Source organism: Cyprinodon tularosa, unplaced genomic scaffold, assembly GCF_016077235.1.
Source record: "Cyprinodon tularosa strain WSP-4 unplaced genomic scaffold, ASM1607723v1 ctg462, whole genome shotgun sequence".
In the NCBI taxonomy this organism is placed as follows: Eukaryota; Metazoa; Chordata; class Actinopteri; order Cyprinodontiformes; family Cyprinodontidae; genus Cyprinodon; species Cyprinodon tularosa.
Genome location: NW_024039188.1, coordinates 144,403 through 167,711, shown reverse-complemented (window position 1 = coordinate 167,711; position 23,309 = coordinate 144,403). Strand labels below are relative to the sequence as shown.

At 41.0% G+C, this 23,309-nt stretch overlaps 1 protein-coding gene across 1 annotated transcript in view; it reads left to right on the top strand.

Annotated features, from left to right (window-relative positions):
• Positions 1-23,309, top strand: part of LOC119793872 (plexin-B2-like) — a 214,655-nt gene that overhangs the window by 49,049 nt on the left and 142,297 nt on the right. The window contains exon 2 of the mRNA XM_038301156.1: positions 20,024-20,076. The gene's annotated coding sequence lies outside the window, so the exon portion shown is untranslated. The remainder of the gene's footprint in view (positions 1-20,023; positions 20,077-23,309) is intronic.

The window sequence follows — 23,309 nt, the reverse complement described above, 5'->3', positions numbered from 1 at the left end:
TACACTGGTAGCCAAGTAATCAACATTTCACGTTTTTTGTGCAATGACAATAAAGGAAAGTCTAAGTCTATTAATAACAGGTGAAATGTAGCTCTAGAATAGCTTTGAATGTGGTGATGTCATCAGTACGCTTCTGTTCCGACTGACCCAGATTTATTCTGCGTGCTCCCGTTCTCCTCCAGTCCATACTTGTCTATGTTCTTGTCAAGAACGTTCTCGCCAAGAACGTTCTTGTCAAGAACGTTCTTGGCGAGAACGCAAAGTCTATACTTGCATTCTTGTGAATTGAGAAATGGCCAAAATGTAACTTATATCATCACTTAGCTAGAGCTAGGTTGCTCATGCTAATTAGAAAACAACTCTCCTGTCACACTTAGCTTTTCTTTCTTTAGCCTAATTCTTCGTCATTAACGACATTGCCACAAACTTTCAGCAGACCGTAATTTTTTCATTGTTATAATTATTGTTAATAAACCCACTGTATCTTTAATGCAAAGCTGTTTACTTTCACTCTTATTTATATAGATTTAAAATGGATTAATCTGCTAATTATTTTTTCGATCAATCTATTAATAATTGGATAACCAAAGGTTCCTTAAAGCTACAGTGTGTAATAATTACAGGCATATAAATTCAGAAATTTAATATATTATACATAACTATGTTATTTATCATCACCTATGAGCTCAGCCTTTTAACCATAACATTTGCGTTGCCTTAGAATTCGTTATTTATAATTACATAGGAGCGGGTCTCGCAGCCATGGAGGCTGACATCTTTGCGCTACGGCAGCGCAGAGGCAACAAACTAGCGATTGCGAGATCTCCCATGACGCTCAAAAATAACTACGGCAAGTTGAGAGAGATGAACTGAGACGGTACTGAACAGTAGATGGCAGTATTATGCCTGAGAAGCGTTTAGTCTGCCTGAAACCAAAGAAGAAGAAGAAGCAGGTATACTGCGCCTCGGTAACAAGAAAGGTAAACAAGGCGGCAGGCGTGAGTGACTTTGCAAACTGTTTGGCACTGTGTGGCCAAACATCAGACGAATGGAGGATCATGCCTACTCTGTATCACAACGAAAAGCGGCGGACACCGAACCCCCGTCATCTAAGAAGCGGAAACACGACGAGAATAAACGCAAGAGTGACAAGAAACGACAAAAAACACGGATCAACATTGGCACGGCATTTACACGATGGAAGTCACTGATGGAGGAAAAAGGTTTTCAAAGTGACGCTCAAGTTGCCAGTTTTCTCTTGGACAGGTAATTAATCCTACACACACAATTGTCTAATATCACTGCAGTTTTTGGAGTACAGGATGCTCAGACCTGTCTAAAACAATAACATGCTGCGTGATGATGCTGTTACTCTCCAGTATACTTATTCAGCAACGTCCCTGACGTTTCACAGGTAATGATTCAGTCATTTTCTGTAAAATAATTTTCTGGATATATACCTGGGTTACTTCTCTCCGGCTCCTTTGGAGATCTTCAAGCCTTTCCTCCTCTGCTCTCACCCCGCTGGCTCCCCTCTCTCGCCTGGCCCCAGCTGCACGCTCACCCCGGCCTCTCTGCCCTCTTCCTTTCCCTCTTCCTTGCCTTGTAACCCCCGTGCCACAAACATGACCTGGACTCTGTAAACGGGGGATATATATTCTTCCAGCGAACACAATCTCGCTGTTAAACTAATGACTACAATTACTTCGTCTGTTTATATCACCATGCAAAGCAGCTCACCAAAACGTCACAACGACGTAGAAAAAATAACGGGTATATTTATTATCTTAAGTCTACATGAAATCTATACCCTACACAGACTAATGAAATACTATCTGTAAAATTATCTATGTAAACAAACCTCATCACTTGAGAAGGTAGGTGATGCGGACGTCGTGGAAGACATTTTGTCCCGTAACGCTCGCCGTACTGTTGGGGGGGAGAAGCGGTGGGGGGGAGACGTTCATGTTGCTGCAGTCTGCAGTCTGACCGCTAGATGTCGCTGAAAATTACACACTGTAGCTTTAAAAGAGATTTTTTTTACGAAATAAAATCCGGTGAAAATAAAACTTTTCCACTTGAGGAGTTCTGAAAAGAGCATATTGGGGGACAAAAAAGATTTAATCTTAAATGCTAAATATTCAAACATTTCTATACAATTTAGATTATTTATTTTTTTTGTTTTATAGTCTTTATATTCCAGTTAATGATTAATCAATTACTAGCTGATGATTATTTCAATCAGATTAGGTGTTTCAGCCCAAATTTGAGCTTTATCCTAAATAAATGCTAAGGCTAGGTAAAAATATCACATGTATATGGTTATTTAAATATCAATTTGTCCAGTATTTGGATTACACCATCGTCCAAAGCCTCATGGTCACAGTGATGGAAGCACAGAAGAGGAAGCCATATCACCATCAGTCACATCATCTTAAATGTATTTTATATACTCGTTAAATTTGTCTTGTACCTCAGCCTTTGAAACAATAAACTTTTCAGTGCTACAGAAAATCAATAGCAGCTGGTGGAAAGATCTCCACTTGGATAATTCCATCTGTTTACTGCCCATCCAGTATATGTGAACATGAGCCCCGACGCCTGTTAAGCTGATAAATTGTAATGCTCTGTATCGTATTTCCTCATCTCGGCACCTCCAGTCTTCCGGTGGTTCTCACCTGTCAGAGTATTGTTCCGCTGACAATGTTGGGAAAGTTGGAGGAACTGGCAGAGCTTCAATGCCGGAGGTTGAGCTCCGTGACAGACCGGCTAAAACACTAGGTGTAGCTGTCTGCGATAAACCAGATATGTAAAAATAATTGGTTCCATTAAACTCCTCGCATCCCTCAGAGCTGCTGATTTAACAGCTGGATGTACTCCTGCCCCCCCGGGAAGAGTCTGAGTCACAATAAAACGAGCCCTGATACCATCTGGCGTCCATGTTTCACGCCATCCGTCCCATTTCCCCAGCTTTCCCCACTCTCAGCTATCTGAAGCATCCTAATAAAGAATAGCATTAAGGAAGGCATTCCGGCGCTGCCATTTATCACTTTCACGTTTTCACCCCCCCACCCCCGCCCCACCTCTCGATTCAGAGCTGGAAGGGTTGTCTCAGTGGAGATGAAAAGTGTGAAACAGCGTAGCCTTGAGTTGCAGAATGTGAATCCGCAGCAGAATTTTATCATTATGTGCTGCATGTATTTCCATAATGAAACCGCTGTGGGGAAAAAATGATCTTGATGGCAAACAGAAGCGCTTGGCTTTAGTCTTTGTGAAAGTCTGCTGTAGAGGACCAGGTTAAGCTGCTGCCGTCGTCTTCAAAGGCCTCTGGATTAGAATCGGATGCAGCGTAGACACCTCGTTGTAATTACGTCCCTGCAGACTCCTGCCTGCAGAGAGACGCGTGCGTTTGGCGGGGAGAAGGTGGCCGCTCGTGTGTCCGGCTGATCCCTCCTTCAGGCTGTTTTTATAAGCTCTGGTTTATCACACGTGTGCCACAGGTATGATATTTGCACAGATGTGCGAGTGTGTGGGCTGCTTATCTTCTCCACACTCTTCACGCAGGGTTACTTTGGTCTCGGTTGGATGTGAAAGGAAATCTCTGGTCTGCAAGGCTCCCACTACAGGCGCAGACCTGTGTTGGTGCGTAAATGAAGCCTTTTCTATGCCACAGTGGATTAACTGCTCAGTCTGATCTGCAGCTCTGAGGCTCTGAAGGAGAAATAATCGGCCCCCTATCGGTATTGGCCTTAAAACTGAATATCGGACATCGGCCACCCCACCGATATTTAACCCGATATTTGATCAGCTTCTGAGTTTCTAAAGTCTAAAAAAATAAATAAAACACTACTTCTGCTTCTTCCTCAAAAACTTCTTTTTTACAGACTTAAAAACTTCTAAAGACGAGGGAAAAAATATTGATCCATTAAAATATCCCAATATCTTCCTATGCTGATATATTGCCATTTAAAAACACCATATCAATCTCTTTTACTAATGAAATATTGCTATATGTCATCGTTATGCTACGAAATCCCCCGAAAATTCACCAAATGTTGCCATATTTTTATATGTTGATATATTGACGCGGTATCGATCTATTTTACTAACAAGAATTTGCAAAATATCACGAGAGTTTGTAACAGAACGATGAAATTTCACCAGATTTTGAAAGTAAAATAGATCGATACCGTGTTTTTAAAAATTGATTTGATATCAGCATATGAAAATATATTTGAGTATATTATTTTTCAAAGTGTCAGAAATGGATAACAAAACTGCTATTTTCAATGACTACTTATTTTGTCCAGCTTTAACATCGGTATCGATATCGGTTATCGGCTACATGAGTTTTAAAATATCGGCATATCGGATATCGGCCAAAATCCCAATATCGTGCATCCCTACTTAAAATTAGTTAGATACTTCAGCCTGAACACCTAAATTCAGCCAATCATATACCAACTGTCATCCGTCAATCAGATTTTTTTCGGTCATAGCATCTTGATTCATATGTCGCAGCTAATATATTAGAGACTTACACGGGAGTGTATTTTCACTCCTGTCCCGTCCCACTCCCACAGAAACAAATGGTGTCCCGTAGAAATCTAAATCCTGTCCCGTCCCACTCCTGGTGAAATGACTCCTGCTCCACTCCCATTCTTGTTGTCTTCAATAAGATTTCTGCCAATACATTGAATCTAAATTTCTATCAATGCTCAGTTAACTTCCTGTTTCTAACTGTAGTAAAGGTCAGTTAAAGTCAAAGGAATAACAATTATAAATGCATAATAAAAGTAACAAACTAGGAAACAGACCATGCTTATTTTAGGTGAAAAAACAATCAAACTTTTCCAAGTCGATTTCGCCGCTAACTGTTGGTCCCTCCATTGTTGTTTTTGAGCGCGGGTGAAAAACTCAGTTGGTTTTTGGGTTGTGTAGTTTTTTTGACTCGCATTATAGTGTAGGCTTCAAGGAAAAAAACTACAAAATGGCGGCGCCAGTACTGGATTTTTTTTCTTTCTATTTTATTTTATTTTTTAGCATTGATCCTAGTTTTTTGGTAAATCGCATGAACTTATATAGCGCCTTTATTCAAGGTAGGCCAGTGACCAAAGCGCTTTACACTACATTCATTCACATATTCACGCACACTCACACACTGATGGTGGCGAGCTACATTGTAGCCACAGCTGCCCTGGGGCTCACTGACAGAAGCGGGGCTGCCGTACACTGGCGCCACCGGGCCCTCTGACCACCATCAGTAGACAATGCAGGTGAAGTGTCTTGCCCAAGGACACAACGACACTGAAAGTCGGAGTCGGGGCTTGAACCGTCAATCCTTCGATTTCAGGGCAAACTCCTACATCCAATGTTTAATGTTTAATCCTGTACCGTCCCAATCACGTGATCGTTACTAATACTGACTCCCATCCCACAGGAATCCCGAAAAAATGTCAGTCTCTATAATATACGCAACGGTTGAAACCAGAATCCTTTCCTTTCCCATTGAGTTGCGTCCCAGTGTTCACGGGGATGGACGTCTGTGTCTTCGGCGGCGTAGAGCTAACAGAACTGGCAGCGTTGCGAGGCAAGGGCCTGAGATTCATATATTTGCAGCTTGCAAACATAATAAAAAAAGATGTCCGTGACAAACAGCTCATTAGCTTCATTTTAGTGGAAAAAGTTCATATAAACTGTTCATATAATAGACAGCTTTGTCCCTTTGAGGAAGGTACGACTGTTACGCCTCCATATTGCTGACTTTATTTGCTGTATAACTTTAAGCTGACAAATATGCAGGATGTTTTGGAAGAAGCTTTTTTTTTTAGCTGTACCTTTCAAAGCCCTGAGGGAGAAAAGGAAGGCCATACGCATCCAAATTACTCTGCATCACTTAACCCTCAGACGGCTCAAGACAATGCTGTGTTTTATGCAGCTTTAAAGAAAAGTCGTTTCTCATTCTTCTGCTTTAGGCCCCATTTAAAATATTAAGGTTCACTAAGAATCATGAAACAGTGAAGGCCTCCGGCTTCCTGACCAGATACTTAATCAGATGAATCGGCAAGCGGGGAGGTTTTTCCAGCAGATGATCTAAGCTCCCAAAGTAGAAGTGGGTGGTTTAGTTTGCAGAAACTATTTATATGCTCAGAATGTGGCTTCCTTTTCTTTCTAGTTTCCATTTGTCACGGCGTGCAAAACCTTGTTTTCAAACAGTTTATTTTCTTCGTTTAGCCACGTCAGAGCGTTACTCATTGTTTTATGCTTCTTCCTTAATGGGTGGCGACAGTAACACAGTTCATTACCTGCTTATTTAACCTAGAGAAGTAAATACGTCCAGCTGATTTCCTGGTTGCTATTTGGCTTTAAAGCAACCCAACAAATCATCTTTATGCTAATGTTTCCCTACATTCAGTCATCCCAGTAGCCAGTAATGTGGAAAACATTTGAAATGTTCATTTGGGAAACAGAGGCCACATGTGGCTGATAAATGCTTATTTTCGTTAGATTGTTGATCTACGATACCAGCATGATAAAAACATGAGCAGCTTTGAGCACATTTTTATAATCTATTAAAGAAAATACCATCTTCGTTTCCAAAACAATGTTCAGACATGTTGTACTTAATGATCTGTCAAAAGCAACCTGAAGCTTTTTTTTAATGGCGGAATGGGCTATTTGAAAGGTTAAGATTAAAAGCCATCTGAAGAGTGAGAGGGACTGGTAATGTCTCCTCTTTATTGCAAATCAAAAAATGGTTATCGTGATTTACAACAGGCTACAAATTATTAACCAAAATGGTCTGACGTTTGATCAGATTTATGAAGGGTTTCACTTGTAGCTTAAATGCTCTGAAAGCAGGCTAGCTTACTGAAGTTACATGTTCTCTGTTCCTTCTGTGTCAGTCTTCCCCTCACAACTATCACTTATCAGTTAAAGCTGATTAAGGCTCTGTCCTGCCTAAAGCCTGTTCCTGATTAACCCAACGATCTTTGAAACACCGGCGGAGCCTAAACAGCCACCTAGATGGTTAATATAATAAAACTGACTCAGTCTGCACTGTGCTACCTTAAAGGCACACTATGCAACATTTTTCAGTTAATTAATGTGTTCCATAACGTTTTGGATGATTAAATGAGTCATTTCAGGTTGAACAAAGGTATTCTCAGCCGCCCTGGTGGTCTGTGGGGGAAATACTGCACTTGCAACTGCAGGAGCACCGACCCGCACCCACAGGCTCAGAAGTCTCGTGAGAGTCAGTCTTGCTTTACGGCGAGAACTGCTACACCCCCCAGTTAAAAGCATGCTCGTTGCTAGCACAGTGGCGATCTTTGTGCAGTTATGCTACGTTCACGCAGCAAAAGCACGTCTGCTGCTTCATTTTTGCTGCTTGTACCAGTTGCTGCTCTGGCTGCGCGGTGCAAAAGTGTGTCTGAGGCGCATTGGGCGGAGCTTCACTAACCTTTCTCTGCCTTGCAGCTATATTTGCTGTGATCAATGGGAATAAAGTCGTTTTAATATGTTTTTAAGTGAGAAAATACACCTGAAAACATAATCAGTGCAGTCAGTTCATTCAGATTATTATCCTGCCTTCAATATTTTTTCTGTCTGAGCCGCTCAGACCCCCACATACCAGGGATGCGCCGACAGAAGGAATCCCTTCATCAGCAGCGGTTCACCGCGGCAGCTGGTAGGTGTTTTTCATCTAAATAATCCAAACTGCATATTCTGCCGGCAGATTTCTGCATTTTAAGTTAATTTAGGCGTCAATAAACTGTTTAAGAAGAGTGATCATCAGCGCTGTGTCTCTCTCCCTGCGTTAAACGCGCCCGATGCGCTGCTTCAGCTGCTCAGACGTGCTGCGCCTGCTGCTCAAAACGCGCCGCTGGACCTTTTGCTGCGCCTTGACGCGCGTCAACCATTGACTTTGCATGTTAACTCGCTGCTTCTGTCGCGCCAGCTACGTCCAGTGTGAACGCAGCATTAGTCATTCGCTGCTAAGCTCAAAACAACCGCGCCTGGCTTGACGAAGAAACCAGGAGAACAGCTGAGCATATTTACGACAGTGCACTGGGGGGAGCCTCGCTGGAAAATCAACACCGGTTGCATAGTGTACCTTTAATAAGAGATTATATAAAACATGTTTTTTCCATTTAGCCTCATCAGATGTTAAAGGAAAAGTTCGGTCAGCAAAGAATAACCAATGGATCATATTTATACCTAAAACTATTACGTTTGCGGTGATTTAATTGATTTAGTGTTAATCAGTAACAAAATAAAAATATTTTTCATTGTGATCACTGAGTCTGGGAGCGGCCATTTTTGCCCAGATATAGTAGCCCCTCCCTCTTCCAGCAGTGACGTCACGGTGCGGTAAGCCTAGCGCCATTCTCCCCGCTTTCCAAGCTAAATCAATGGGAACTACTAGACACATCTGCAATCAACAACAATTATTGAAGACTTCCAGAGGACTTCACCATTGAAATTCACCAGAGCTATAGTGAAACTGACAATGCCCACGTGCATGGCAGCTGGATGCTGGAATACATCGGGTAAAAGTGAAAAAAAGAGTTATTCCACCTTTCTGATTCCTGATCCTCCACGGACGGGTTGGTCGTTGGATCGCCAACTTGAAGAGGGAGGATTTGCCATCGAACTTCTGGCCAGAGAAAAAACCCGTAATATGTAGCCAACATTTGGAAGAAGAATGTTTTCAAGATGACTTGGATAATAGCGCGTTGTGACAAACACCAGATACAGCACTGGGACTTGATCAACAGCCGATACCGCACCGTGACGTCACTAACCAGTAGGTGGCAGTAGTGTTCTTTGACAAACATGGATGCCTCCAGTAAAGCACATTCACATGAAAATTACTCTGAATTAAAAACACTGATCATTTATTGAACAGTATGTGAAAAATTTCACACTTAAAGCACTTTAAGAAGTTTGAATTCTGAATATAAACTGACTTTTCCTTGAAACATGAGACATATCCAGTAGGGGTGGGTATTGCCAAAGACGTCACGATTCGATTTGAATCCAGATTCATATGCCACGATGCGATTCTATCACGATGCATCACGATACTTGAATTATTGCGATGCATTGCAATATTTTCTCCTCCATGTTTTGTTTTTGAATGACTCGGCGCAGTATCCCGCGGCCGGAAAAATGCTTGTGACACAAGGCAGCGGGCGTCAACACATCCGCAGTGACATCTGCTGGACTGGAAGTTGTATTACACTTGTTTTTGGCTGATGTTCGCCAACCATTCATGCAATTTTGTTTATTAATTTTTTTAAATTAATAATCGATACTTGCCGTCAAGAATCGATGCAGTAGATCACGAAAATTAGAATCACGATGCATCATCATGACGATTATTTTGCACACCCCTAATATCCAGGAACAGGTCACCCTAACCATAGCAGTGATGAAGCATAGTTAAAGAGGAATTGCAGGGTTAGTTGGTTAAAAAAAAAATCTTTTAATTTTGAAATGGAAAAACAAGAATCCAAAAAACTGCAATTTAATGCCAAGGACAGAATAGAAAAACAGCAAAGTTTTAAAAAAAAACCTCTGTATGATTAGTATTTAAGAGGAACCAGCTGATTTACTAGTAAATTATGAGTCCAAGATGTCCAGCTTAACGCTGATCTGCCATTCTGCTGTTACCTTCTGGGCCTATGGAGCAGACGGTATGCTAGCTGCTGCTGTTCAGTAAATATGCAATTACTTCACTAGCATTAGCTGTCCATAGATCACATGTCTTAGCTGGCCTGCCTGCCTGTGATGTAGTTGTTTGGTTTTGGGGTTTTTGTAGATAAAGGGTTTCTCCTGACCGGCTCAGATGGAGTTCAGTTTTACTCCACCCGACCTTGGACATCACCTGATGCATTTTATGTTTTTAATACACCTTTTTAGCAAGTTTAGAAATGGGTTAAGTTCAAAACTTTAAACAAGAACTGAACTGCCGACGTAAGTATTTACTGTATCTGTGGACTAATAACCGCTCTAACCAGTCTGGTGACGACTTGCTGGGTAGCAGCATGATATGGGCCCCGGTTTGCTTTATCTTTCAGTGGTTTCCTAATGTTTCATCATCATATTCCCAATGTGAGTTCCTCCTCGCCTCGCCTCCTGATTCCTCGCTGCCGGTTAATGAGGCAGAGGCTTCATGTGAGGCGGTTAAGTTGCTGCTTTGCTCTCAGAGCTGCCAGTTCTCAGATAAAGAGAGCGTGCACAACTGATTTACAAGGCTCCTCTCCTCCTACCGTGCAAACCTTTTAGTGGATTTAAAGAACTTTAACTACAATAAAATATCATGACAGCGAATGTGCATCAACCTGCAAATCACATCACAGCACTCAGAGCCGCTCCTCCAGCTGTCAAGCAGCAGTAGCAGCACTTACAGTAAACTGATGCAGGCTGCATCGGTTCCCATACGCTTAACCTGAATCTCTCTCTTTATCCTTTATGCATTTGCATCCAGGGTGTTTTTAAATCGTTTTATCTGCACCTTTTCAGGTTTAAATGTTTACTTTCCCCAGATGTCCTAACATGCTGTTGTTGGTTTTTCTGCAAACAGTAGTCATTTGATACAGGCATCAATATTCTCAGGGAGGGGGATGCATAAATTAACTACTCCTTTTATTGGATTTTCATCCAGAAGGGTCTTTTCTTCCCGGGGGTGCCGAGTCCTGAACATCTTAACTCACATGTAACTGAGCACTAAGCTGGAGAGAATTAATTTCATTGATGTCAATCTGGTCTACTGTCGATATCGAGACTGCAGTCAAAGAGGGAAGGATTGATCTCTGAAACTCTCAGAGCAGCTTAAGTTTATTACCCGGCCTTCTCGCAGATGCAGGTTACGGAAGAGGATTAGGGCCACTGGGGAAAAAAAAGAAAAGTTTACTGATTTTTACATTTTATTTCTGTTTAACATGGGGAAAAAAAGTCAGAATTCTGATTTTAATCTCAGAATTGTGGATCTTAATGTAGATGGGCACCATGAAGGAAGAGATGTGGAGCACTCAGCTTCACTGACAAAGATGTGAGTAGTTTGAGGTGGCCAGTGACACATTGATGGAAAATGATGGAATTAGGCAACTTTTTAGTTGCCCGAGGGGTCCCCTCATTAATGGAGGAGCAGAAGGTCATTAAAAAGAGAGAGCTAGTCTCTAAAACAGACATGGCTATGGCTCGATGCTAACATGTTTGTTAGCTGGCAGAATTCTGAGAAAAAAGTCAAAATTTTGAGAAAAAAGTCAGAATTCTGAGGAAAAAGTTCAGAATTCAAAGTAAAAAAAATGTCAAAAAGCCTCTATTGTCATCATATTCTGCAACGGATACAATGAGATTCTGGGACTTCCATATCAGCAAAAAAAAAATAAAAAAATGAAAAATAAAAAAATATATAAATATATAAATATATTAAAAGGGGGGGGGGGGGGGGGGGGGGTAGTGCAAAACAGGTGTAAAGTGACCGACAAAATTCTGAGATTAAAGTCAGAATTCTGACTTTTTTTCCCATATTAAACTGAAATAAAATTGAAAAATCAGTTAACTTTTTTTCATTTTTTTTCGGTGGCCCTAATCTACTCATCCGTAGCTGGTTTAGAGCAGTAGGGGGCAGCATAAAAGAGGAGATGATGATATACTGTCATACGTAAACAACACAAAGGGTTTTAAAGGAACAGTCATTCCTTTACATCCATAACTGCCTGGCTGTTTTTAGTCTTTAACCATTTATAGGGCAAGTTAGCGTTTGTGAGTCCCCCTGTCATGATGGGTTTCAGAAAAGCCCAGTATGCAGAACACCACGGAAACAGATGAAAAGTTTAACAGGTTTTATTGAACACAAGCACATGGATTAAACACAGGAACTGGCACAGGCCTGGGGGCAGGTTCACTGGAGTCTGTGAGGATGACAGTTCAGTTAGCTTGGGAGCAGATGAGTTTGGATTTGAGAGTTTCAGATCTATACCTTGAGGAGTCCGGGTTTGGCTTTGAGAGAGGAACTGTTGGGTCCAGAGGCTGTTTAGTTCAGCAGAGTTCAGTAACCGCTTCAGCGTCTTGCTTCTAGCGTGAGAGCAGACCTTGGCTTTGGGTTTCCAGCTCTTAGTCCAGAGCAGCATGGGAATCCAGAGAAGAGTCTTCAGGTTTGGCTCAGAGGGCAGGCTCGGCAGGTTAAGCTCATCCAGAGCTTACAAGGGAAACAGGATTCCTGTAGGCAGAGACAAAGAGGGATTAGAATCCAACCAGGGAACAGAAGCAACAAAGGAACTCAGAAGATGCTAGGCTCAGGTGCTAACCAAACTGGATCAACACTGCGGCGTTGAGGCAAGGTCTGAAGGCCGGTTATATACTGGAGGATCCTCCTGATGATGAGATGCGCCTCAGGTGTGTCGAAGGCTCAGCTCAGGAGGATCCACGGCGAACTCTGCTGGAGAAAGGTGGAACTTCTCCAGATCCCAACACCCCCCTCCGTCCCTCAGTGAGATCTAGAAACACAAGATCTATATCCAGCCATTCAGCACAGATCCTGCTACATGGCTGTACGTCTTATTTTAGCATTTGACACATTAGACCAGCCCTTTAATGATATATTACTTACTGGAAATTAAGTTGAAAAAAATGCAACAAGTCAAGAAAAAAAGGTAAAAAGTTAATTGAAAAGTTAAAAAGTTAAGTTAAAAGTTAATAATCCTAGTTTACAACTATATTTAGGTTTATAAACTAAAAAATGTAAGTGCTGGTATCAGCATTAATGCCTCTAAGGTTATGTTGGATAAAAAGCTCAGTGTTTTTCATGAATTTCTTCTAGAAGCACTTTTGTTATTTCTCTTAATATATTCCTGCAAGTTGCTGTTTCTGTTTAATACGTTGACATTAATTTTCGCCATATATTATACTATTTCACTGAGTTCCCTATAAAGGGTTGATATAAAAACAGAAGAACTTTAAGAAGCACCATTTTTAGAACTGTCCTCTGTCTGATTATAGCAGCAATAGATGTTTGGTTTCGTTCTTTTTATAGCAAAGGAAACTGATTATTACGGCCATCTGAATCTTATCTTTCCATCCTTCCGCTCATCCATCCATCTTTGGACACGTCTGTCCATTTACCCCTTTGTCCAGGCACATGTCCAGCCGTTACCCGTCCATCAACCAATCCGTCCATCTCTGCGTCCGTGGATCCAGCCGTACGCCTATTAGTCCATTTTCGTCATGAGGCTGTGTCCATCCATGCATCCGTCCACGCTTCAGTCCATCTCTCCACCATGTCCTTCTATCATTCCTTCTGTCTGTCCATCGACTCATTCTTCCTTCCATCTCTTTCTGTTCGTATGTTTTCTAGGTTTCCTCTTTAGGAACGGACCACGGCAGAAGCATCTGCTCTGGAACGTTTTAGATTTAAAAAAAGGGCAGAAAGGGCCTGGAAATCTGGAAAAGTTTAGAATTTTCCATTCTTATGTATAAAACCAATTATTAAATAAAGCTCAACTGTCTGTCCTGCCTACAGAGAATAAAACCCAGTAACTCCTGACAGATATTCTGTTTATTTCTCAGAGATGTCTCTACTGTTATTGTTCTTAAAGGTCATGCATTACTTTTTTATAAACATGTCTGTCGAAAAGCCCAAAGCTTATTTTAGTTTGCTTCTTTACATCAGGAGCATCAATCTTTAATTTCCCTACATTCCTACAGTCTCTCTCTGTGCTGTTCCGTTAAGCTCAGTTGTGTTTTTTAATACATCAAAGTCCTTTGGAAGAAAACAACTAAAAAAATATATATTTTTTCCTCAAATGAAATAAACCTATCATGGGCACTCACAGGTAAACATCAGAAAGGCCACATTAGAGAGATTTATCGTTCATTTACTTTCATTTCTTGTTCCTTTTTAAAAATAAGTAATCATCCCTGATTTATAAATCATTTATTCGATAACATTCAGCCTGTCTTATATCTTAAGGTGGTTTTAAAACTTCTCTCTCTAAAGGTTCTTGACATAATTTTTTGGGCCTTCTAACTCCACATCAGCAATTGCCAAAGATTTGTTTGGTCAGTAATACAAAAATCTTTTTAAAAGAACAGTTAGGAAATGTGTGTTTTTCTAATGCTACGTTCAGGCCGCACGCTGCAGAAGTAGCTTCTGAGCATCTGACGCTTCACAAACAGCAGCTGCTGGAGTTGGAAAAATTTGATTTTGCTGCGACGCGCCTCATCAACCAATCAGAGAAGCTGATCTGGGAGCTGGCAGGGAGTCAGACGCAGCACTGCTGATGCAGAGCGCTATGATCACTCCTCTGAAACAGTTTATTAACGCCTAAATTAACTTCAAATGTAGAAACCTGCCGGCAGAATATGTTGGCTTTTATTATCCTGCTGCCTGCAGTTTGTAGCACAGACCTGAAAAACGCTAACATCTACTTCCAGCCGCCACCAACAGGAGGGGAAAACCCTGGAGAGGCTCTCGGGCCTGAGGCAGCTGCTGCTGGGGATTCCCAGTGACAGCGCATCGCCGGTATGTGGGGGTCTGAGCGGCTCCCACAGAGAAATAATCTTTGAAGGCAGGATGGTAATCTTACGGGAGAGTATTAGGGCCACTGAAAAAAAAATAATTAACTGATTTTTAAATTTTATTTCAGTTTAAAATGGGGAAAAAGGTCAGAATTCTGCCAGCTAACAAACATGTTAGCATCAAGCCGTAGCCATGTCTGTTTTAGAGACTAGCTCTCTTGTTTTAATGACCTTCTAATCCTCCATTAATGAGGGGACCCCTCGGGCAACTAAAAAGTTGCCTAATTCCATCATTTTCCATCAATGTGTCACTGGCCACCTCAAACTACTCACATCTTTGTCAGTGAAGCTGAGTGCTCCACATCTCTGCCTTCATGGTGCCCATCTACACTTTAAAATCCACAATTCTGAGATTAAAGTCAGAATTCTGAGATTAAAGTCAGAATGCTGACTTTTTTCCCATATTAAACTGAAAAAAATGTAAAAATCAGTTAACTTTTATTCATTTATTACAGTGCCCCTAATCCTCTTCCATATAATCTGGATGAACTGACTGCACAGACCATGTTTTCAGTTGGATTTCCTCACTTCAACATAGATTCTAACTACTTTTTACCCGCTTATCACAGCTAATATAGCAAAGCTTCTCTCTGGTATCGAACTCAGGAGCATCAGAAGCATCTGGACTCACTTTACTGGAGGTCTGACCTTAATGTGGACGAGCATCAGAAATGCTTTTTTTTGCTGCTTCCAGCTCTTGCAGTCCGATCGTAGCTTTATTTATTAAAATAAGCCAAACGACTCATTTCATCCACCATTGTTCCAGGCAAAGAAAGGATAGAGTAGCTCCGCCCAAAGCGCATCAGACCCACTTTTTCCACCGCGCAGCTAGAGCAGCAGTGATGCTTCAGCCGCCATCTGGTAACTACAACACAGACGCCCTGGTTTCTGAGCATAAACCAGCCTTTAGAATATTACAAAGCAATATTTCAAGTAAATGTGCAGAGTATGTTTTAAACGTTTCTCTTTAACTTCTGTAATTCTCTCTGACATGCTGGGTAGAAACATCTGGATCAAATCCTAACTTGTCTGGTTTAAAAAAAGAAAACTTCCAACATTTATTGGAAACTTGGTGAAAATCCCACTAAAAGTTTCCTTGGTTTATGATTGAACTTTCTAAAAAGAAAAAAAAAGAATGAGATGGAGAAAGTTGAGTCACCAAAACTATTTATTTAGTCTCCAGTGGCTTCTTGCTGCCACAGCCCAGCAGCCTGTATTTACTGCTGGACACATCTGGGCTGGATGGGCAGATGGCTTGATGAATGGAAATGTCCGGTTAATTAGAGAACAAGCGTGTGATGAATCCCTCCTGTGTCCTTTTCTGTCTTTTCAATAATTGACCCAACTCTGTGCTGCTGAATACAGCAGACAAAGAGAGCAGCTGCAGAGTGACTGAATCACTTCTATAACACGTATTGCTATCACACTTTAAGAATACAGAGATATTTTAGAAAATCAGACATTGTGATGAGCTCGTTATGTTCGGATATGAAAAATAAACGGCAGAAATTCAAACCTAATGAGTTCTGCTATGAAAAAGGACCATATGTTGATTCTATCATGGGTGAATATCTGCAAATCAATTATTTCATCTCGTGATAAAAATGAAACTATGATAAGAAATATTAAGCAAGTCTAAATTTTTTAACAAAAAAACAAATCTAACAAGACATTAACAACTGATATTAAATGGCTGCTGATGAATCAGCTAATGCATTAGCATATCGGCCATTTTTCTCAACATGTACTTGTTTGCCAATATTGCATTGAGAGTTGGTGTCCTGGTGTTAGATATTGGCTGGAAAGATTTACTTTCACTAGCTGCAGCCACCAGATTCCACTTGATAACTATGGATGAAACTTTATTTGAAGTGATGGTTGAAGAGGGAGAAAGGTTGCATGCATTTGACACAGAGACAGAAAGAAAGGTGAGAAAGTGAGAGCGGCAAAGAATTAAGGAAAGGAAGGGAAGGAGAAAGAATAAAGGAGAAAAAAGCATAAAATACAGTCTTCTAGAAACTGCTTCCATGCATGCAAGACATGAGGGGGAAAAGACAGCAACCACAACAAAAGAGGGAGTATCCCATGCACTCGCAGTAAATACATATATACAAACCCTAAAAGATTACACTGTTTTCTGAGCTATTTATAGTTGAAGCTACGGCTTAGCATTAAGTATATCCATGAACACCGGATCCACCCGCCTGTGATGTATACTAGGGGTGGAACGGTTCACAAAATCCACGGTTTGGTTCAGTTCACGGTTTCGTGGTGACGGTTTTCGGTTCGGTTCGGTATATGTTGATTGTTAGCCTGACATGTTGGTCGTGTTGCTGTTAGCACAAACAAAACATGTTGCACAATGCTTGCACACTGTTGCACTTTTATCCACAGCTTTCTTCCCGCCGTCATCGTAGGTCACTCTAAATGCAAAGTGGTTCCATACAGCAGACCTATAAAGTGCTGCTGGCGCGTCTTCCAACTCCTGTTCTTTCCCACTCGCCATACCCACACAATTCTCCACAACAACTGATTTTTTTCTGCTACACCCGGCTACGCTGCTTCGCTTCTTCTTCTTCTTGTTTACTACTGGCGGTTGGCTTTGGTCGCAGTACCGCCACCTTCTGCTCTGGAGTGTAAACGCTTCCTCTATGAGAAAAAGGAGCAGCGCATGAACCGAACGAAACACACGCGAACCGAACCGAGACAGTTTTCATAAACCGTTCCATCCCTAGTGTATACACATGTGTGTCTTGGCGTATATAAAGTATATAACACCTCGTCTGCAGGGGGCTTTGATCAATGGCAAGCGTGAGGTCCCCAGGCCTGCCCCAATGAATACAGACTAACACAGAGAACACCAGGGTCCAGATATCCAAAGTTACCCCCGTGCACAGGGACATGGTTGGGCAGGCAGAGGGACAGCAGCCCCCACTCAATTATTTACTAACTCTGGTCCTGAAGCTCTAAATGCTGATAATAGCTTTAAATTCATCTGTAACACTGAACGTTCTGCTTCAAATCACAAAGAACTCCACCAGATTTGTTTTCTACTAGCAGAAAATTGGCCATTTGATTAGTTGGTTGTGGGAAATATCAGTTTTTAATCTTTCTTTAACTTCAACATCTAAGATACAAAGTGAACAATCATCAACCAATGAGAGAAGCTGATGTGGGAGCTGGCAGGGAGTCAGACGCAGCACTGCTGATGCAGAGCGCTATGACCACTCCTCTGAAACAGTTTATTAACGCCTAAATTAACTTCAAATGTAGAAACCTGCCGGCAGAATATGTTGGCTTTTATTATCCTGCTGCCTGCAGTTTGTAGCACAGACCTAAAAAACGCTAACATCTACTTCCAGCCGCCACCAACAGGAGGGGAAAACCCTGGAGAGGCTCTCGGGCCTGAGGCAGCTGCTGCTGGGGATTCCCAGTGACAGCGCAGCGCCGGTATGTGGGGGTCTGAGCGGCTCCCACAGAGAAATAATCTTTGAAGGAAACGTAATCTTGAATCCTTTATGTGGCCTAAAAACATATTAAAACTACTTTTTACCCACTGATCACATCAAACACAGCAAAGCTACAGCTGAGGCGGTGGGAAGTGGGGGCAAGTTTGTGACAACGGACGGACATGAAGGCCAAAAAGAGTGGGGATCCCAGCGTTCTCGCGCACCTCTCTCCTCTAGCTGCTCCATCTTCACCAGTCGTTTTCCACAATGGCGGTCAGACAAATAAAACAAGGCGATAAGGTACCAAACAGGAAGGCCTCCTACAATTTGGGAGAGGTGCAGCAGAGTGTCTGCATCTCTTCCTTATGAAATGTCCACCTGTAGTCAAGCTCGCATACTTCCAGTAATCAGGAAAAAAGTATTGTTGGAACAAAGACAAAAAGTTAGCTGCCTTTACCCTAAAAATGAAGGAAATGGCGTTTCTGAGTCTAAATTTCAAAATGTTCGGTGCGAGGATACCCCCCTACCCTGCTACGCCGCGTAAAGCCTGAAGATGTTAAACACCAAGGTGTTCACCCTATGAAATATTCCTAGCTAAACGCCTTTTAATAATGATTTCTGTGATCATTATTATAAATATGCCTGGAATTATCACAATCATTCCCGTATCACGATGCCAGAGCCTCAGTGTTTCAAAGTTTTGTGGTTTGAATTAAATGTTTCAGGGTTTTCTGGGAAAGTAGAAGCAAAAGAGTTGTCCTTGTTTCATCCATGTTTTTAGATTTGGCTCCATTTCTCTGTAGGTTAGTTGATTTGCTCCGTGACAAACTCTTCACCGCTGGTTGATTTGTTTAACAGCGGCGCCATCTTGTTTTGGATTGACTTTACATAGATGATCCAGAGGTTACTGTGGATCATCATCAATCCTTCTGCAGTATTTGACTTTCCCACAAGTATTTAATTGGCAGCATTCTGTTTTCCTTCAGATCTTTCTGCTTTTAATTCAATTTATAAGATAATTTTCTGCTTCTTGTCTTAACTCCCCCGTCTCCAGTGAATTAGTTTAGTTATGCTGAATGATGAGTGGAACGACCTGTTTTTCTGTGAGGGATCCAGTATAACCAGCAGCTACATATGCAGCGCTTCATTCTAAAGAGCCTCCTGTATGAGTGAATATTTTACAGTTTGATTAATGAATTAAATGTTTATCTGTTGGTCTTCCGTTTCATTAATACTTATTCTATCTACTATTTAAAAAGGAAGGAAACTTGAATATATCTTTCTTATAAGGAAAACTGGTAAAAGACTGAGAAATTTAAAACTATATAAAGAGGGGATTGTATTTAGGGGAAGTTTTATTGAAGCAAGGACTTAAAGGGAAGGAAGTGTGGAAGGAAATGGACGGAGGGAATAAATAGGAAAGGAAGGATAAAGGGAACGACAAAGGAAGGAAAGGGGAAAGTATATCTGAAATAGCAAATTATTTCTTTATTATATTCAGAGCTTTTCCATCAGCTGTTGCTTTATATTCTGATAGGTTTAATCCAGTAGCTGTTAGAGCAGAAATGCTGAGTCATCTTTCTGGTTCCTGACCTCTTTTGGGTTTTGAACTTAAATGCATCCCATCACAGTTAGGTGTGCTGTGTGTTTGCAGCCTGGCTGGGTGGATCTGAGTGTTTTCTGACTTATGGCTGATTTGGGATGGAGGAGCTTGACGACTTTGCTCCGGATCTCAGGAACCAGCTTTTAAAATCATTACTTTCCCTCCATTTTCCAATAACGCACTGCTTGGTGGTGCTCTGCCTCAATAAATCCCAACGGAAGTGGATGTTTGTTTCTGAAGAAAACAAAAACAGAGAGTTTTTTTTTTCTTTTTTTCAAGGAATTCTTTTAAAACTAAATGCATATTGAGGTGTTTTTAAAAATTAAAAAAAAAAAAAAAAAAACTAGAAGGACTGATTTTATTCTGTTGTTTTTTTGTGCAGGACAGAGAGCTGCTTGTTGACATGATCGTCCAGCAGGCCTGAACACTGAGCTGGTAAGAATTACACACCACAACCCCCCTAATTGGAAGTTTAACCTTTACTACCAATAATTTAGAGCTGCTGGCAGGATTCTGCTGTCTGTGTAGTAAAGCGATCATTTCTGTAGATGAGCATTTAGGCAGAGTTGCATCCGGAGGTTTGGGCTTTATGGGAAATCATCACTATTGCTTCAAATCAACCTCCCGTCATTCCAGAGCTAAACCGAGCTAGGAGGCTAAACCGACCTTAGATCATTTAACCGTGCCGAGTTCGGTTCTTACAACCGTTTACAGATCATGCTAGCACGGTTCCTCGCCTCCTATTGGCCGTCCACGATACTACAGCTCTCAAGGTCGGAATTACGCAAACAAAAATGGCGGCACCTATAACATCCAGGAACTTATGTTTGTTTATATTTGATATTTAGTCGTTTAGGGAATGTCAGGTGAAGAAAGCATTCTTCTCTGTCTCGGCATCATGCCAGGTCGCACCACGACCTTTTGATGCCATTTATTGTTAATAAGCGGAGAAGAAGTTTGTGTTGTGAACCGGTGGAGAGATCTGGGAATTGCAAAGCTGAACATGCCGGAAAACCTGTGAAATGAGTCGGCTGACTGTAAATAGGAGAGGATGAGCTCTGCTGATGCGCTCTTTGTTATCAGAGAACCAAGCAACAGATGAACCGTGCCGAGCCCTACAGTTAAACTAGTACTAGATTTAGTCAGGGTTCCCGCGGGTCCTTAAAAAGTCTTAAAAGGCATTGAATTCTTCAAAATAAAATTAAGGCCTTAATTGGTATTAAAATGTCTTGAATCAGTCTTTCGTATGTCTTATTTTGTAATACATAAATAGGATTATTTTTATTACGATTTATTTTTGTAATCTAAATAGACATTAAAATTGAAAATTATTTTTATTTAAAAAAATAACAGTTCGCCGTTATTGGTTCCGTCCCGATAGCGGAACCAATGTCCCGGCCGCAGCGTTGTTGCGGCCGGGACATTTGGGAGATGCACCATTAACTTTTTGTCTGGAAAATATGATCAAGTGTAAATGTAACCAAAAGAGTTTCCTCCATGGCTAAAACCAGGGAACATACATGAGGCTCAGTGGATTTAGTGCAAGAAGTCATTCAAGCTCAGAACGATGGGAATTAAGGCAGTGGAGTCGCACATGCGAAGCGCGAAACACAAAGCGTCAAAATGGAGTTACAGAGAAACAGCCGGTATTTCTCAGTTTAGTTCCACCCTTGTCTCTGCAACGCCTCCACTTATCACCAAATCAAACACACTAAGAAAACCATACAAAGAAAAATAGCTGCAGAAAGACTTAGCACTGGTTATGTTGGGGCTTTAAAACTGATTTGTTTTGTTCCCTGCTAAAACAAAGTTTGTGAATTCAGTTAAATAATTGTTCAAATATATCTGTCTTTTCAACATTTGAAACATTAGTGCAGTGGTTTATGTTAAAATAAACCTTTGGGTTAAGTTGTCGCAAGCAGGTTTTTCTTGTGAATTTGGTCTTAAATTTTTATTTGAAGTGGCATTAAAAAGTCTTTAAAAAGTCTTGAATTTAACTCGCCTTATGCTGTAGGAACCCTGTTGAGTGCGGTTTGGTTGCGTCTGGCACGGTCCAGTTACACTCAGCTACCTTTGCTGAGGTGCTCTGACCGTTCTCGGCACCGTTTCAAAAGGCAACTGCAAATGGGATATTATATTAAAGTATATTCCTTCTCAAAGTGTTAATAACTTTCAAGGAAGCTTGTTTTCTGATGCTGCACCTTTTGAGGGACATTAATCAGATATAAATGGTGGTTTCCATTTGACCCCGTTTGTTTTTGGGTTGTCATCACCCTAAAGAAAAAGCCTGAGATGAACTTTAAATGGGAAACTTTGCAAATAACCTGATTTGAAGTCTGCAGGAGGTTGTTTTAAACTCTAACACTATTATTCTCCTCCTATTAAAACATGTCTTCTGACACATTATAGCGCTACATCGGTTCACTTCTATAGCTGTTCACACTTCTCTGTGGGTCGGCCAAAATGGTCATTCTAATTCTGACATTTGGTGGCCAGAGTGACTCCAGCAGCATCTTGTATAGTAAAGCTGCAAGCCGAGAGTATTGACTCGCTGGCTGACTTTTAGATAAAAAGGGAAAGATGGCAGAAACTCTCTGCCTTTCATGGCTGGAATCTAAGTGCCTAATATGAGGGGAGACTTTCCTCTACAATCTGTGTTTGTATCAATGATTTGTTAAAAATGACTGGAATAAATTCTGTTGATACTCAACCATGTTTCCTCCTTTCTGTACAAAACATTACCTCCATCGGATTTGGACCGGGTCTAAAGGGTTCATTAACAACCATAGTCTAACTGGAAAGGGAGGGAAAAGCAGCCAAACTCTGATATCTATTAGATCTTGATTGACGTCTGTTTAAGATAAAAATAAAGATTTAATGGTTGGGAAACATCAAATAAAATTCCTGAATTTATTATCCCGAAGACGTCTTTGAAGATAAAACAAACTGAGCATTAGGATGTGAATAAAGCTGCGTTTCTTTTTCCTGCTCCTACCGTTAAAAGAGCATTTTTAATCTCTTTTAAGAGGAGGAAGTTAATAAAAAAGATCCGGTTTTAATGGTACTTGAGCATTAATGAGCGTTTCTGCCTCGCTTCCCTCGCCCTGCTTCTATTTCTGTTGCTAACATCATGTAAAAGTTTGATAAGACTGAAGCTGCTGTGTCAACATCTCTGTGCAGAAGCTGCTGCTCTTATTACAACACGCTCTGTTTCTGTGCAAACACATCAGAGGCCCTGAGGGCGATCTAGGAACGGAAGGAACGTAGGAAGTTCAGGCTGATGATCGCTGAGACAGGAAGTAGTTCAGCTGTAAAGATAAACCAGCCATACATATATTAGCACAGGCACATTTATTAGACTCCTGCTTTGAGATACTTGCTGCTCTCTACTTTAACTGGTCAGTATCATTTCCTGCATTAGTTTTTCATAATAGATGCTTCTCAATAAACTACAATATAATAAATAATCAATCTAACTAGATGATCTGGTGAACTGTAAAGAGTCTTGAGATGAAATGTGTTCATATTCAATTCAGTTATTATTAAAAATGTATTTCATTTTCAGTGATTTCAGGTTAGTTTGAACACATTAAGTGATCCGGTTTTAAACCTTTATTTCTTTTAATTTGTGCTAATTCTGGGCTTATTTCAAAATATATTTTCTTAGT